Here is a 14798-nt window from a genome sequence, read left to right on the forward strand (position 1 = left end):
ACATAAAAGTAAATAGATAGTCCCTTCACAAAGGGAAGCAGTGATTTGCAGAGGTGCCACCGCTCAATTTTTAAAACAGAGATAAATGAAATTTTGAGACATGCACCCTTCTCATTTACTTCACGACCATCAGTTATCAACATCTTCCATGCTAAGCATTCTAGTGGCGGTTCCCAAAGGATAAAAGTAAAGGTTTACTCCCCCACCACCATCAATCACACTCCAAGGCATGTCCGAAACAATGGGTGCCGTCCATACCAACATCAGTCCCGAGGGAGTTTTGTTTAATTATTTGAATTTTTGACTTCGGGACTGGGAATCCCTATTACCGCCCATTTTCTCGTGCGATGGCGAGTGAATAAACACTCGACCAGAGAATAACCCGCTTAGCATGGAAGATATCGACCACCTCCTGTCGTTCCATGAACGATCCAGGCACATGAAAAGGATAATTTTTAGAAGTTTTAGAGGTGGCACATGAAAATTTACTTAGAAAGGCAAGGTAATACAGTATATAGGTAGGTATGGTGGACTCATCTCGAATAACTTTGGGTTCAAGGTTTTTGATGTACAAGTGGAATCCCCACTTAGTACAGGCGAAGGCTAGCAATTTAGATTGAGAAGCGGCCAGCTAGAGAGCAACAATGATCATAACCATGCATTATGAATAAGTAACATTGGACACTAGCATGAGTAGGATATGAACACCATGAACATAAACATTATAGAGGCTATGTTGGTTTTGATTCAACTACATGCATGAACATGTACCAAGTCAATCCACTTGAACATTCAGAGGAGGATACCATATCATCATACTACATCACAATCATTTTACGATATGTTGATATCCAAGATAAATCATTATTCACTCCCAGCTACTTATGCATGGCATGAGAAACTATAATCTCTAATTGTCATTGCAAACATGTTTCATCATTATGGGCTGAATCCTGGATGCTAGGTTAAACATATTTACACAAACAGAACAAGTCGAGTTCATACCAGTTTCTCTTTGCCACGGCCAGTTCATCGAATGTCGTCATTATTGCCTTTCACTTGCACGACCGAATGATATGAAAATAATAATAGTGCAATAGTGCCATGGACTAAGCTGGAATCTGCAAACATTTTATTCAACAGGAGAAGACAAGGTAAAATGGGCTCTTTATTAGTTCAACAATTATTCATATGAGAGCCACTCAACATTTTCATTGTGGTCTTCTCCTCGGTACAACTCGGTTAAAAAGAAAAGAAATTCAGAGAAACACATTGAAATAATTTTGGAGTTTTTGGTTTTCTTTAGCAAGCAAATAAAAGGGAAAATCAAAAAAGGAGAAAAACTATTTACACGGGAAAGCTCCCAACAAGCAAAAGAAGAACAAGGAAATCTTTTTGGGTTTTCTTTTTAGTACTACTACTAAGCATGCATAGAAAGTAAATTAACTACAACTAATTTTTTTGGTTTTTCTAAAGTTTTTCAAACACACAAGAAGAAATCAAGAAAATTAATCTAAGCATGGATGATACAATGAAAAAGTGTGGCACCGACAAATGGAATAAGTGGACATGAATGTAATGTCGGTGAGAGACACGTACTCCCCCAAGCTTAGGCTTTTGGCCTAACTTGGTAGTGAATCAGTAGCCTGGAGGGTAGTATGGATCCTGAGGAGTAGGCATCCACTCATCCCACTGCGGAGGCTCCTCCGCAGCCTCTGCATCAGCATGAGCATGCTAGTAGGTGATGATGTCTGCAGGCATAATCCGGTATGCGCCCCTGGCAGCATAATCAAACAAAGCAGGCACAGGTAATGGAATAACATCATGAGTTTCAATGCTATAGACTAGGTTGTAAGGAATGGCAATGTCAGGACGATCATGTGCAAGAAAGTGATGGTGATCCATGGCTGCATGATCTAGGTAAACCTTATTTAGAGGATAACCATGAGGGTGTATCTCAGCCTCAAAGTGAGCCGCCAAACAAGTAGCATAAATCTCACCATGTATTTTTCCCTAAGATTTACTAAGATGGAGGTGACGAGCCACAATAGCTCCCAATCTATAAGTGTTGTCGCCCTCTAATGCACGACGTAAATTAGCAAGGTCTGGTGAACTAAGTGCATCCACCTTCCCCCTAGCAAGCAAGCATTTGGTAATAAAAAGTGCAAAGTAACGAACAGCGGGAAAATGAAAGCCAGCAGCAGTGATGGCTGACACTCCTCCCTCATCACCCACTGTCAGAGTGCGATAAAAGGCCTCAAACTTGGCCAGCCTAGGCTCGGCCAAGCTCCCATCAGACGGTTTTTAGCATATGTCACAAAACTCAGTAAGTGGTATCTGATGGTTTTTAGCATATAAATGAAAGCTCACTTCAGGAGGATTATTTCTAGGCAAGAAAGTAAAGCTCTGGACAAAGATGTTTGTGAGGATGTGGTGTTGGTCACACTCATCTGCGATGAAGTTGATGAGGCCGGCACTAGCAACATATTGCATGAACTCCTCAAGAATTCCAGCCTCTCGCAAGATCGGGGTGTGCGACCATTCGCATGGCCGTACCTCCGCCAACCTCCGAGGGTGGAGATCACTGTCAGAAGACTCCCCAATAATATCTGATACGTCTCCAACGTATCTATAGTTTTTGATTGCTCCATGCTATATTATCTACTGTTTTGGGCAATATTGGACTTAATTTTCCACTTTTATATTATTTTTGCGACTAACCTATTAACCGGAGGCCCAGCCCAGATTTGCTGTTTTATGACTATTTCAGTGTTTCGAAGAAAAGGAATATCAAACAGAGTCGAAACGGAACGAAATCAACTGGAGAAGTTATTTTTGGAACGAAAGCCACCGGATAGACTTGGACTCCACGTCAGGAGATATGGGAGGTGCTCACGAGGGTGGGGGGTGCCCCCCTAGGGCGCGCCCCCCTGCCTCGTGGGGCCCTCGTAGCTCCTCCGACGTACTTCCTGCACCCATATATATCGTGGTACCCTAAAACTTCCAGAATAGAGATTAGATCAGGAGTTCCACCGCCAGAAGCCTCCGTAGCCACCGAAAACCAATCTAGACCCGTTCCGGCACCCTGCCGGAGGGGGCAATCCTTCCCCGGTGGCCATCTTCATCATCCCGGTGCTCTCCATGACGAGGAGGGAGTAGTTCTCCCTCGGGGCTGAGGGTATGTACCAGTATCTCTGTGTTTGATCTCTCTCTCTCTAGTGTTCTTGATTTGGCACGATCTTGATGTATCGCGAGCTTTGCTATTATAGTTGGATATTATGTTTCTCCTCCCCCTCTTCTCTCTTGTAATGAATTGAGTTTCCCCTTTGAAGTAATCTTATCGGATTGAGTCTTTAAAGATTTGAGAACACTTGATGTATGTCTTGCCGTGCGTATCTATGGTGACAATGGGATACCACGTGATTCACTTGATGTATGTTTTGGTGATCAACTTGCGGGTTCCGCCCATGAACCTATGCATAGGGGTTGGCACACGTTTTCGTCATGATTCTCTGGTAGAAACTTTGGGGCACTCTTTGAGGTTCCATGTGTTGGTTGAATAGATGAATTTGAGATTGTGTGACGCATATCGTATAATCATACCCAAGGATACTTGAGGTGACATTGGAGTATCTAGGTGACATTAGGGTTTTGGTTGATTTGTGTCTTAAGGTGTTATTCTAGTACGAACTCTAGGGCTGTTTGTGACACTTATAGGAATAGCCCAATGGATTGATTGGAAAGAATAACTTTGAGGTGGTTTCATACCGTACCATAATCTCTTCGTTCGTTCTCCGCTATTAGTGACTTTGGAGTGACTCTTTGTTGCATGTTGAGGGATAGTTATGTGATCCAATTATGCTATTATTGTTGAGGGAACTTACACTAGCGAAAGTATGAACCCTAGGCCTTGTTTCAACGCATTGCAATACCGTTTACGCTCACTTTTATCATTAGTTACCTTGCTGTTTTTATAATTCCATATTACAAATACTCATATCTACTATCCATATACCACTTGTATCACCATCTCTTCGCCGAACTAGTGCACCTATAAATTTACCATTGTATTGGGTGTGTTGGGGACACGAGAGACTCTTTGTTATTTGGTTGCAGGGTTGCTTGAGAGAGACCATCTTCATCCTACGCCTCCTACGGATTGATAAACCTTAGGTCATCCACTTGAGGGAAATTTGCTACTGTCCTACAAACCTCTGCACTTGGAGGCCCAACAACGTCTACAAGAAGAAGGTTGTGTAGTAGACATCAAGCTCTTTTCTGGCATCGTTGCCGGGGAGGTTAGCGCTTGAAGGTATATCTTTAGATCTTGCAATCGAGTCTTTTAGTTCTTGTTTTATCACTAGTTTATTTTATAAAAGAAAACTACAAAAATATGGAATTGAGTTTGTCTCATACGCTTCACCTTTTTAATATCTTTCGTGAGTATGATGGAAAGGATAATTGTGCTCAAGTGCTACAAGAAGAAATCTATAAAATGTTTGGCACTAAATATTTGAATGATGAGCATGATTGCAATGTTGTTAGTATGAATTCCTTGAATATCCATGATGCTAATGATATGCAAAGCCACAAGCTTGGGGAAGCTATGTTTGATGAAGATGATATTTTTTGTACCCCAAGTTTTGATGAGAAAATTTATTATGATGAAAGCATGCCTCCTATCTATGATGATTATTGTGATGACACATATGCTTTAAAGAATAATAATAACAATGAACCTTGTCATCTTGATCTTAATTTTCAATCACATGATAGTTATTTTGTTGAGTTTGCTCCCACTATTATTCATGAGAAGAATTTTGCTTATGTGGAGAGTAGTAAATATTCTATGTTTGTAGATCATGAAAAGAATGCTTTAGGTGCTGGTTATATTGTTGAATTCATTCATGATGCTAATGAAAATTATTATGAGGGAGGAACATATGCTTGTAGGAATTGCAATAATATCAAGTTTCCTCTCTATGTGCTTAAAGTTTTGAAGCTGTGTTTGTTTTTCCTTCCTATGCTAGTTGATTATTGTTCCCATAAGTTGTTTTCTCACAAAATCCCTATGCATAGGAAGTGGGCTAGACTTAAATGTGCTAGTCATATTCTTCATGATGTTCTCTTTATGTTTCAATTCTTATCTTTTATGTGAGCTTCATTGACATCATCATGCCTAGCTAGGGGCGTTAAACGATAGCGCTTGTTGGGAGGCAACCCAATTTTATTTTAGCTCTTTGCTTTTTATTCCTGTTTAGTAATAAATAATTCATCTGCCAAACCCCCTGCTCTCCATTACACCCCTGCTCTGCTCCACCGCTTTTCTCCATCGCCGACTCAACTTCCTCCGACACCATGGCCACCTACGCATGCGATCCCCTCCCTCTCCTACCCCCCGGCACTGCCACCATGGAGGCCAATGGGAACCGACGCCGCCGATCCTACCACTTCCTTGGCGGCGAAGCTCTAGTCCAATCCGGGGACTGGGCTATCATGTCCCTCGCGCCACCACCGGACCCAAGCAGTTTGACACGGACGCCATGCTCATCCGCCATTATCTGGACCATGAGCGTGGTTTCTACATTGCTAAAGTCTCAAGATGCGGCATGGGAGCTGCGCTCGTCCGCTTCCAACACGCCTGCGACATCGACACCGCCATCGCCAACAGTCCCTACTTTGTAGGTGACTCAATCATGCGTGTTATCCGCCATGACAGAGGTATAAATCACCGTGACTCCACCTTATCCCATGATGCCTGGATTATGATGGTCAATTACCCACTTGAGGCTTGGAGGCCAGATAAATTTAGGGAATCTGTCAGTGGATTTGCAAAGTTTTTAGTTTGGAACAGAGATATGTCCAATAGGGCTCACATTTTGGTCAAGGTTAGGGTCCCCGATCTATTGGAAATCCCAGTTAGTCATGTCATTTGCGAGAGTTTAGATGATTTTGGGCATGGATAATCTTGGACAAGTGTTGTTTATATCCTGCAAACTGAATTCCTTGGTGCTATGGGTGGAGATGAGGATCCGATCCCCCCTGATGGTGTGTTACACCCAATGCCACATGCACCATTTGGTGGGATCTTGCATGACGCGGACTTTGTTAACGATGATAACCTGCATGCTGCTCCAGCGGCTCATCATGCTCCAGCTGATGCAAATGAGGACATCCCCATGGTCCATACACCACCTCAGAGCCCGGAAATTGCCCAACAGAATCAGCCACTTCAACCAGCTGTCGAAGTTGCTGATGCTTTCGTTGCTCTGCATGACATGATGTCAAAAATTATTATCTCTGCACCATATATCCTTGAGCAGCTCTCTGGCACTATTGTGGTTAGTACCAGGTGCCAGTTGATCAACATGGACGATGCACATGGGCCTATTAAGAAGTGTATGTTGACCATTACTACTGAAGCCCCACCTGAACTTGTTATCTCATCTTTCATGATCTCTGAAGAGCTGGATCACACTGCAAGTTCTGAATTATCAATCGCTCCTAGCCCTGAACCAGTCTAATCGCCTACAATGCTTGATTTCATGGCCAGCAACCCAAACTCTCCAACTGCTGAAACACATCAAGAGCTGAATGAAGATCTGCCTGTTGTATCTGCTATATCTTCCACTCCTGCTATCAACAAAGGGAAGAAAGTTAATGCTCCTCTTAATGTCAATGAACTACGTCGCAGCCGACGCCTTGCTGGTCTGAGTGTGGGTTTCAAGAACGAAGCTGCTGCAAACAAGGCTAAGAAGATGAACAAGTGCAAGAAGAACCTGAACTCTGAATTTGAACATGAGATCAGGGACCCCACTGCATCACCTCCACCTGAACTTCCACTTGACACCATTCAAGCCATCGCCACCAAGCAATGCCTGATCCCTCTCGAGGAGGTGTCTGAAGAGAAGCTGAGGGCCATAGTGGACCATGAATGAAACAATAAGTTACTATGTTTGGTCTTGTTTTCCCAAGATCAATGCTGGCACTAGGCCATGCTTTTATTTCTTTCGCTTATGGACTATATTTTCAGTTTTATTCAAGAACTGGGATTGTAAGGAGTTAGACTCCATATTTTGCTTCTGTCGATGGAACGTCATATCTTATTTATATTATATTATAAGTTGTCTGAATGGTCAATGGAGTTATGATCAGTTAATCAGTGGCATAGTGGATTGTCAGAATACATGGTGGTCACTTTACACTAACTGCTATGATTTATGTAAAGATAACTTGGATATGGTTAAGCCATTCCAGTATGAGCTCAACACCACAATACATATTAATGAGTAGAAATTGGAATATATTGAATTGGAATGTGAGAGGGATAAATTCCCAAACTAGATGGGATGATATAAGAGCCAAAATTGAAGAAAGCAACTGTGGTATCATTTGCATACAAGAAACAAAGAGAGAGACATTTGATCACTCTTACCTCAGAAATTTTTCCCCAAGGAGATTTAATCAGTTTGCTTATACACCATCAGTAGGTCTCTTTGGGGGACTTATTACTATTTGGAATGGCAGCCTTTTCAATGGTATGTTGTCAGTCAATCATCTTACCAAATTACTGTCAAGCTGTCATGCAACCTCTCTGGTAACATTTTTTATGTCAGTAACATATATGAACCCTGCCAAAATAATGACAGAAATGAATTCTTCGATTGGTTGAACAGTATTGATGCTTCACAAATGGATCATTGGATACTAGTAGGTGATTTCAATTTAATTAGAATCCCACATGACATGAACAGACCTGGAGGTGATACAAATAATATGCTTATGCCTAACAGTTTGATTCAGCAACAGGATCTTTTGGAAATTCCAATCAAAGGAAGAAACTTCACCTGGTCTAACATGCAAGACTCTCCACTATTGGAAAAACTAGATTGGATATTTACTTCTGCAAATTGGACCCTGACATTTCCAAATACCCTGGCACACCCACTAGCCAGAGTTACATCTGATCACATCCCAATACACATTCAAATTGGCAGTGACATTCCAAAATCTTCTATATTCAGATTTGAAAACTATTGGCTTGAATTTGATGGATTCTATGAGACTGTTATACAATGCTGGAACAGAAATCAACAACAGACAAACTCTGCTAAGGACATTGCTGCCAGACTCAAATGTCTCAGAATGGGGTTAAAAATGGAGCAAAAACCTCTCAAAACTCAACACCAACATCTCAGCATGCAACTATGTCTTGACTATGCTTGATGGCATTGAGGATCAAAGAAATTTGAGTACTATAGAAGAAAATTTCAGAAATATCCTGAAGGATCACATCACCAAGCTATTGGAAGTCAAAAGAATATATTGGAAATCTAGATTCAAGATGAGGAGTGTGAAACTTGATGATGAAAACACTGAATTATTTCATGCCATGGCTACCCAGAATTATAGAAAAAATTACATAACTACCATTAATGATGAAGATGGGAATCCTTTCCAAAATCATGATCACAAGGCTGCAATCATTTGGAAATCCTACAAGGAAAGGTTGGGGAAATCCATTGGCCCCCCTATGTTATTCAATCTTGAGGAACTTATTCAACCAAAAGACTTATCTGAACTTGAAGTACCTTTTTCCATGGAAGAAATTGACCAGGTTATTAAAGACATTCACTCTGACAAAGCACCAGGGATAGATGGTTTCAATGGACTTTTCCTGAAGAAATGTTGGGATATCATTAAACAAGACATTTACACTATGATCTGGGAATTTTTTTGAAGGGAACAATGACATTCAGAGTATAAACACTGCTTTCATTACACTCATTCCAAAGATTGACAACCCACTTAACATGAATGATTTTAGGCCTATTTCCTTGGTCAGCCTTCCTCTCAAAATTATTACAAAGCTTATGGCCAATAGAGCTCAAAAAATCATCACGTCTGTCATTCATCAGAATCAATATGGATTCATCAAAGGGAGAAATATTCAGGACTATTTGGGATTTGCATTTGAATATATTCACTTATGCCATCAATCAAAAAAACCTATAATCATTCTCAAACTTGACTTTGAGAAAGAATTTGACAAGGTTGAATACAAAGCAATTATTGCCATATTGACAGCCAAAGGTTTTGGACCCAGATGGATAAAATAGGTAAGCAACATTTTACAAACTGCTTCAACATCTATCCTTCTGAATGGAGTTGCTGGGAAAAAATCATATGCAAAAGAGGAGTCAGACAAGGAGATCCTCACTCTCCACTTCTTTATATCATTGCTGCTGATCTCCTACAGTCAGTTATTAATGCTGCTTGGGAAAATGGTGAAATCTCTCTTCCCATCAATAAGGCATATGGACTGGATTACCCAATTATACAATATGCTGATGATACTTTAATGATCATGCCTGCTGATGAGGAGCAACTCAATCACCTTAAATATCTCCTTAACCTCTTCAGCATGTCCACTGGTTTATTTGTCAATTTCACTAAGTCCTCCATGATCCCAATTAATATGGACCAACAATCAGTCACCAGGCTGACTGCCTCATTTGGATGCATTATTGAAAGCCTTCCTTTTACATATTTGGGACTGCCTATGGGCACCACAAAGCCATCTATTCAAGACCTCATCCCAGTTATATCAAGAATTAACAGGAGACTCTCAGGGGTTGCTAGATTCATGAACCATTCTGGCAAACTTACTTATATAAACTTTGTTGTTGCTTCCATGCCAATATGTGCTATGTGCTCCCTTAACGTGCATGTTACCATTCTGGATCATGTGGATAAATCAAGCAGGAACTGCCTTTGGTATGGAAATGAGATCAATAAAGGAGGCAAATGTCTGGCCAGCTGGGAGATGATTTGCAAACCCAAGCAACAAGGAGGGCTTGGGGGTTTGAATTTGAGAGAACAAAATAAAGCACTCCTTATCAAGCATCTCTTCAAATTCTACAACAAGGTTGATGTCCCTTGGATTAAACTTATTTGGGAAGACCACTACCATAATAATGAGGTCCCACACTCTAACAGAAACAAAGGCTCCTTTTGGTGGAAAGACTACATGAAAATGTTTGACCTTTTCAAAGATATGACTACTTGTGACATCAAGTCTGGGAGCTCTTGTATGCTTTGGTAAGACAATTGGAAGGGTGGCATTATGAAAATAAAGTTCCCTGAGCTACACTCTTTTACTCAAAAAGAAAACATATCTATCAAAGAGGCCAAAGAATTGGATAATTATTACAACTTATTTCAATTACCTCTATCCACCCAAGCCCACCAGCAGTTCCATTTGTTGTCAGATGATTTAAATAGTATCAGAAACATATATGATAAGGACACATGGCAGTTCAATTGGGGCAATAACAAGAACATTACCAAGAAGATCTATAGATATCTAATGAATGGTGAGGATGCAGCTGACACTTTCAAGTGGATATGGAAATCATGTTGTTTACCAAGACACAAATTCTTCTGCTGGTTAATGCTCAATGATAGAATAAATACATGTGATATTTTGGTTCAAAAAAGCATGCATCTGGATTCCACCGTATGTATATTATGTAACAATGAGGACATGGAAGACAAGACTCGGCTCCTCTTTACATGTCCATTTAGTCAAGGATTTTGGTGGAACATTGGCTTTGAATGGAATTCGGATCTGGACATCAACAACATGATTATTTATGCTAACCACAGATACAATATTGGTCACTTTAAGGAAATCATGATACTAGGATGCTGGAGCATATGGAATCAGAGAAATGGGATGATCTTTGAAAGAATACCATGCTCAATAAATGAATGCAAGAATGATTTTATCAGAAATTTCAAAATGACCATGTTAAGGGCTAGACCTACTCTGAAAGAGGGCATGTCCTCTTGGATAGACAATATTTTTTTCATTATTTTCCTTTATTTTCTTATTGAATAACTCCACTTTGGTTGTCCCCCCATCAACCATTGATATGTACTTTGTTTCCTTCAATTATTAATGAAAATGAATCACAGTAGGGTTTTTGCCCTACTGTTCTTTGGTCAAAAAAATAATAATTCATCTAGCCTCTGTTTAGATGTGGTTTTATGCTTTTAATTAGTGTTTGTGCCAAGTAGAACCTTTGGGAAGACTTGGGGAAAGTCTTGTTGATCATGCTGTAAAAAACAGAAACTTTAGCGCTCACGAGAACTGCTGCCATTTTTATTTGGAGAGTGATATTTAGTTAATTCATTTTTCAGATGATTAATAGATAAATTCCTCAGGTCCATCAATTTATTTGAGAATTTTATGAGTTCCAGAAGTATACGTTTGATTCAGATTACTACATACTGTTCTGTTTTTGACAGATTCTTTTTTTCATGTGTTGTTTACTTATTTTGATGAATCTATGGCTAGTAAAATAGTTTATAAACCATAGAGAAGTTGGAATACAATATGTTTAACACCAATATAAATAAATAATGAGTTAATTACAGTGCCTTGAAGTGGTGATTTATTTTCTTATACTAACGGAGCTTACGAGTTTTCTGGTAAGTTTTCAAGTTTTGGGTAAGGATTCGATGGACTATGGAATGAGGAGTGGCAAGAGCCTAAGCTTGGGGATGACCAAGTCACCCCAAGGTAATATTAAAGGATAGCCAAGAGCCTATGCTTGGGGATGCCCCGGAAGGCATCCCCTCTTTCGTCTTCATTCATCGGTAACTTTACTTGGAGCTATATTTTTATTCACCACATGATATGTGTTTTGCTTGGAGCGTCAATTTATTTTGTTAAGATTTTCTTGATGTTATTTAGAACAATGTTTTTCATATTTTATTTCAATAAAAGTGGCATTGATAGCCTTTACTATGCCTATGTTACAAGTATACATGTTGCTGTTTGAAAACAGAAAGTTTACCGCTGGTGCAATAATTCCCTAGAAAAGTAAGAATGTGATAAAATGTTGAAACCTTTTGAATATTAAGCTCTGATAAATTTACTACAGTGGGAATTTTATTTAATAATTTTTGGAGCTAGGAAAGTATGGATGTTGCTGCATTCTTTACAGACTATCCTGTTTAGGCAGATTGTTGTTATGTTTGCATTGTTTGCATATGTTTGCTTCTTTAATGATTCTATTTGAGGATATGACTATTAAATATGCAGAGGCATTTAGTATGCAATGTTTAATAATAATTTTAGTGATTTGCTACAGTAGAGTATGATAAGGTTTTTGCAATGGTTTATACTAACCTATCTCACGAGTCCTTGTTGAGTTTTGTGTGGATGAAGCTTTTGAGATTTAGGGAGACCATGATATGAGAGGAATTAAGGAGACACAAAAGCTCAAGCTTGGGGATGCCCAAGGAATCCCAAATAATATTTCAAGAAGTCTCAGGCATCTAATCTTGGGGATGCCCCGGTTGGCATCCCACCTTTCTTCTTCATCAACTATCGGTTAGTTTCGGTTGATCCTAAGTTTTTTCTTCTTCACATGATGTTTGCCATTCTTAGAATGTCATTTTATTTTGCTTTGATTTTTGTTTGAATAGAATACCAAGATCTGAAATTATTAAATGTTAGAGAGTCTTCACATGGTTGCATAATTATTCAACTACTCATTGATCTTCACCTATATCTTTCGGAGTAGTTTGTCGATGCTCTAGTGCTTCACTTATATCTTTTAGAGCATGGTGGTAGTTTTAATTTGAAGAAATAGATGAACTCTCATGCTTCACTTAGATTATTTTTAGAGTCTTAAATAGCATGGTAATTTGTTTAAAATCCTAATATGCTAGGTATACAAGATTAGTAAAAACTTTCATATAGAGTATTGAATACTAAGAGCAGTTTGATGCTTGATGATTGTTTTGAGATATGGAGATGGTGATATTAGAGTCATGCTAGTTGAGTAGTTGTGAATTTGAGAAATACTTGTGTTGAAGTTTGTGATTCCCGTAGCATTCATGTATGGTGAACCGTTATGTGATGAAGTCGGAGCATGATTTATTTATTGATTGTCTTCCTTATGAGTGGCGGTCGGGGACGAGCGATGGTCTTTTCCTACCAATCTATCCCCCTAGGAGCATGCGCGTAGTACTTTGTTTCGATAACTAATAGATTTTTGCAATAAGTATGTGAGTTCTTTATGACTAATGTTGAGTCCATGGATTATACGCACTCTCACCCTTCCACCATTGCTAGCCTCTCTAGTACCCCGCAACTTTCGCCGGTATCATACACCCACCATATACCTTCCTCAAAACAGCCACCATACCTACCTATTATGGCATTTCCATAGCCATTCCAAGATATATTGCCATGCAACTTTCCACCGTTCCGTTTATTATGACACACTCCATCATTGTCATATTTCTTAGCATGATCATGTAGTTGACATCGTATTTGTGGCAAAGCCACAATTCATAATTCTTTCATACATGTCACTCATGAGTCATTGCACATCACGGTACACCGCCGAAGGCATTCATATAGAGTCATATCTTGTTCTAAGTATCGAGTTGTAAGTAAATAAAACTGTGATGATCATCATTATTAGAGCATTGTCCGAGTGAGGAAAGGATGATGGAGACTATGATTCCCCCACAAGTCGGGATGAGACTCCGGACGAGAATAAAATAAATAAAAGAGGCCAAAGAAGCCCCAATAAAAAAAGGAAAAGGAAAAAAGAGGCCATAAAAAAAGAGAAGGCCCAAATAAAAAAATAAAAAATGAGAGAAAAAGAGAGAAGGGACAATGTTACTATCCTTTTACCACACTTGTGCTTCAAAGTAGCACCATGATCTTCATGATAGAGAGTCTCCTATGTTGTCACTTTCATATACTAGTGGGAATCTTTCGTTATAGAACTTGGCTTGTATATTCCAATGACGGGCTTCCTCCAAATGCCCTAGGTCTTCGTGAGCAAGCGAGTTGGATGCACACCCACCAGTTTCTTTTGTTGAGCTTTCATATACTTATAGCTCTAGTGCATCCATTGCATGGAAATCCCTACTCACTCACATTGATATCTATTGATGGGCATCTCCATAGCCCGTTGATACGCCTAGTTGATCTGAGACTATCTTCTCCCTTTTTGTCTTCTCCACAACCACCATTCTATTCCACCTATAGTGCTATGTCCATGGCTCACGCTCATGTATTGCGTGAAGATTGAGAAAGTTTGAGAACATCAAAAGTATGAAACAATTGCTTGGCTTGTCATTGGGGTTGTGCATGATTTAAATATTTTGTGTGGTGAAGATGGAGCATAGCCAGCTATATGATTTTGTAGGGATAGCTCTCTTTGGCCATGTTATTTTGAGAAGACATGATTGCTTTGTTAGTATGCTTGAAGTATTATTATTTTTATGTCAATATGAAATTTTGTCTTGAATCTTATGGATCTGAATATTCATGCCACAATTAAGAAGAATTACATTGAAATTATGCCGACTAGCATTCCACATCAAAAATTATCTTTTATCATTTAGCTACGCGAGGACGAGCAGGAATTAAGCTTGGGGATGCTTGATACGTCTCCAACGTATCTATAATTTTTGATTGCTCCATGCTATATTATCTACTGTTTTGGGCAATATTGGGCTTTATTTTCCACTTTTATATTATTTTTGGGACTAACCTATTAACCGGAGGCCCAACCCAGATTTGCCGTTTTATGCCTATTTCAGTGTTTCGAAGAAAAGGAATAACAAACGGAGTCGAAACGGAACGAAATCAACTGGAGAAGTTATTTTTGGAACGAAAGCCACCGGATAGACTTGGAGTCCACGTCAGGAGATACGGGAGGTGCTCATGAGGGTGGGGGCGCCCCCTACCCCTAGGGCGCACC

Source organism: Triticum dicoccoides, chromosome 5A (assembly GCF_002162155.2).
Source record: "Triticum dicoccoides isolate Atlit2015 ecotype Zavitan chromosome 5A, WEW_v2.0, whole genome shotgun sequence".
Classification (NCBI taxonomy): Eukaryota; Viridiplantae; Streptophyta; class Magnoliopsida; order Poales; family Poaceae; genus Triticum; species Triticum dicoccoides.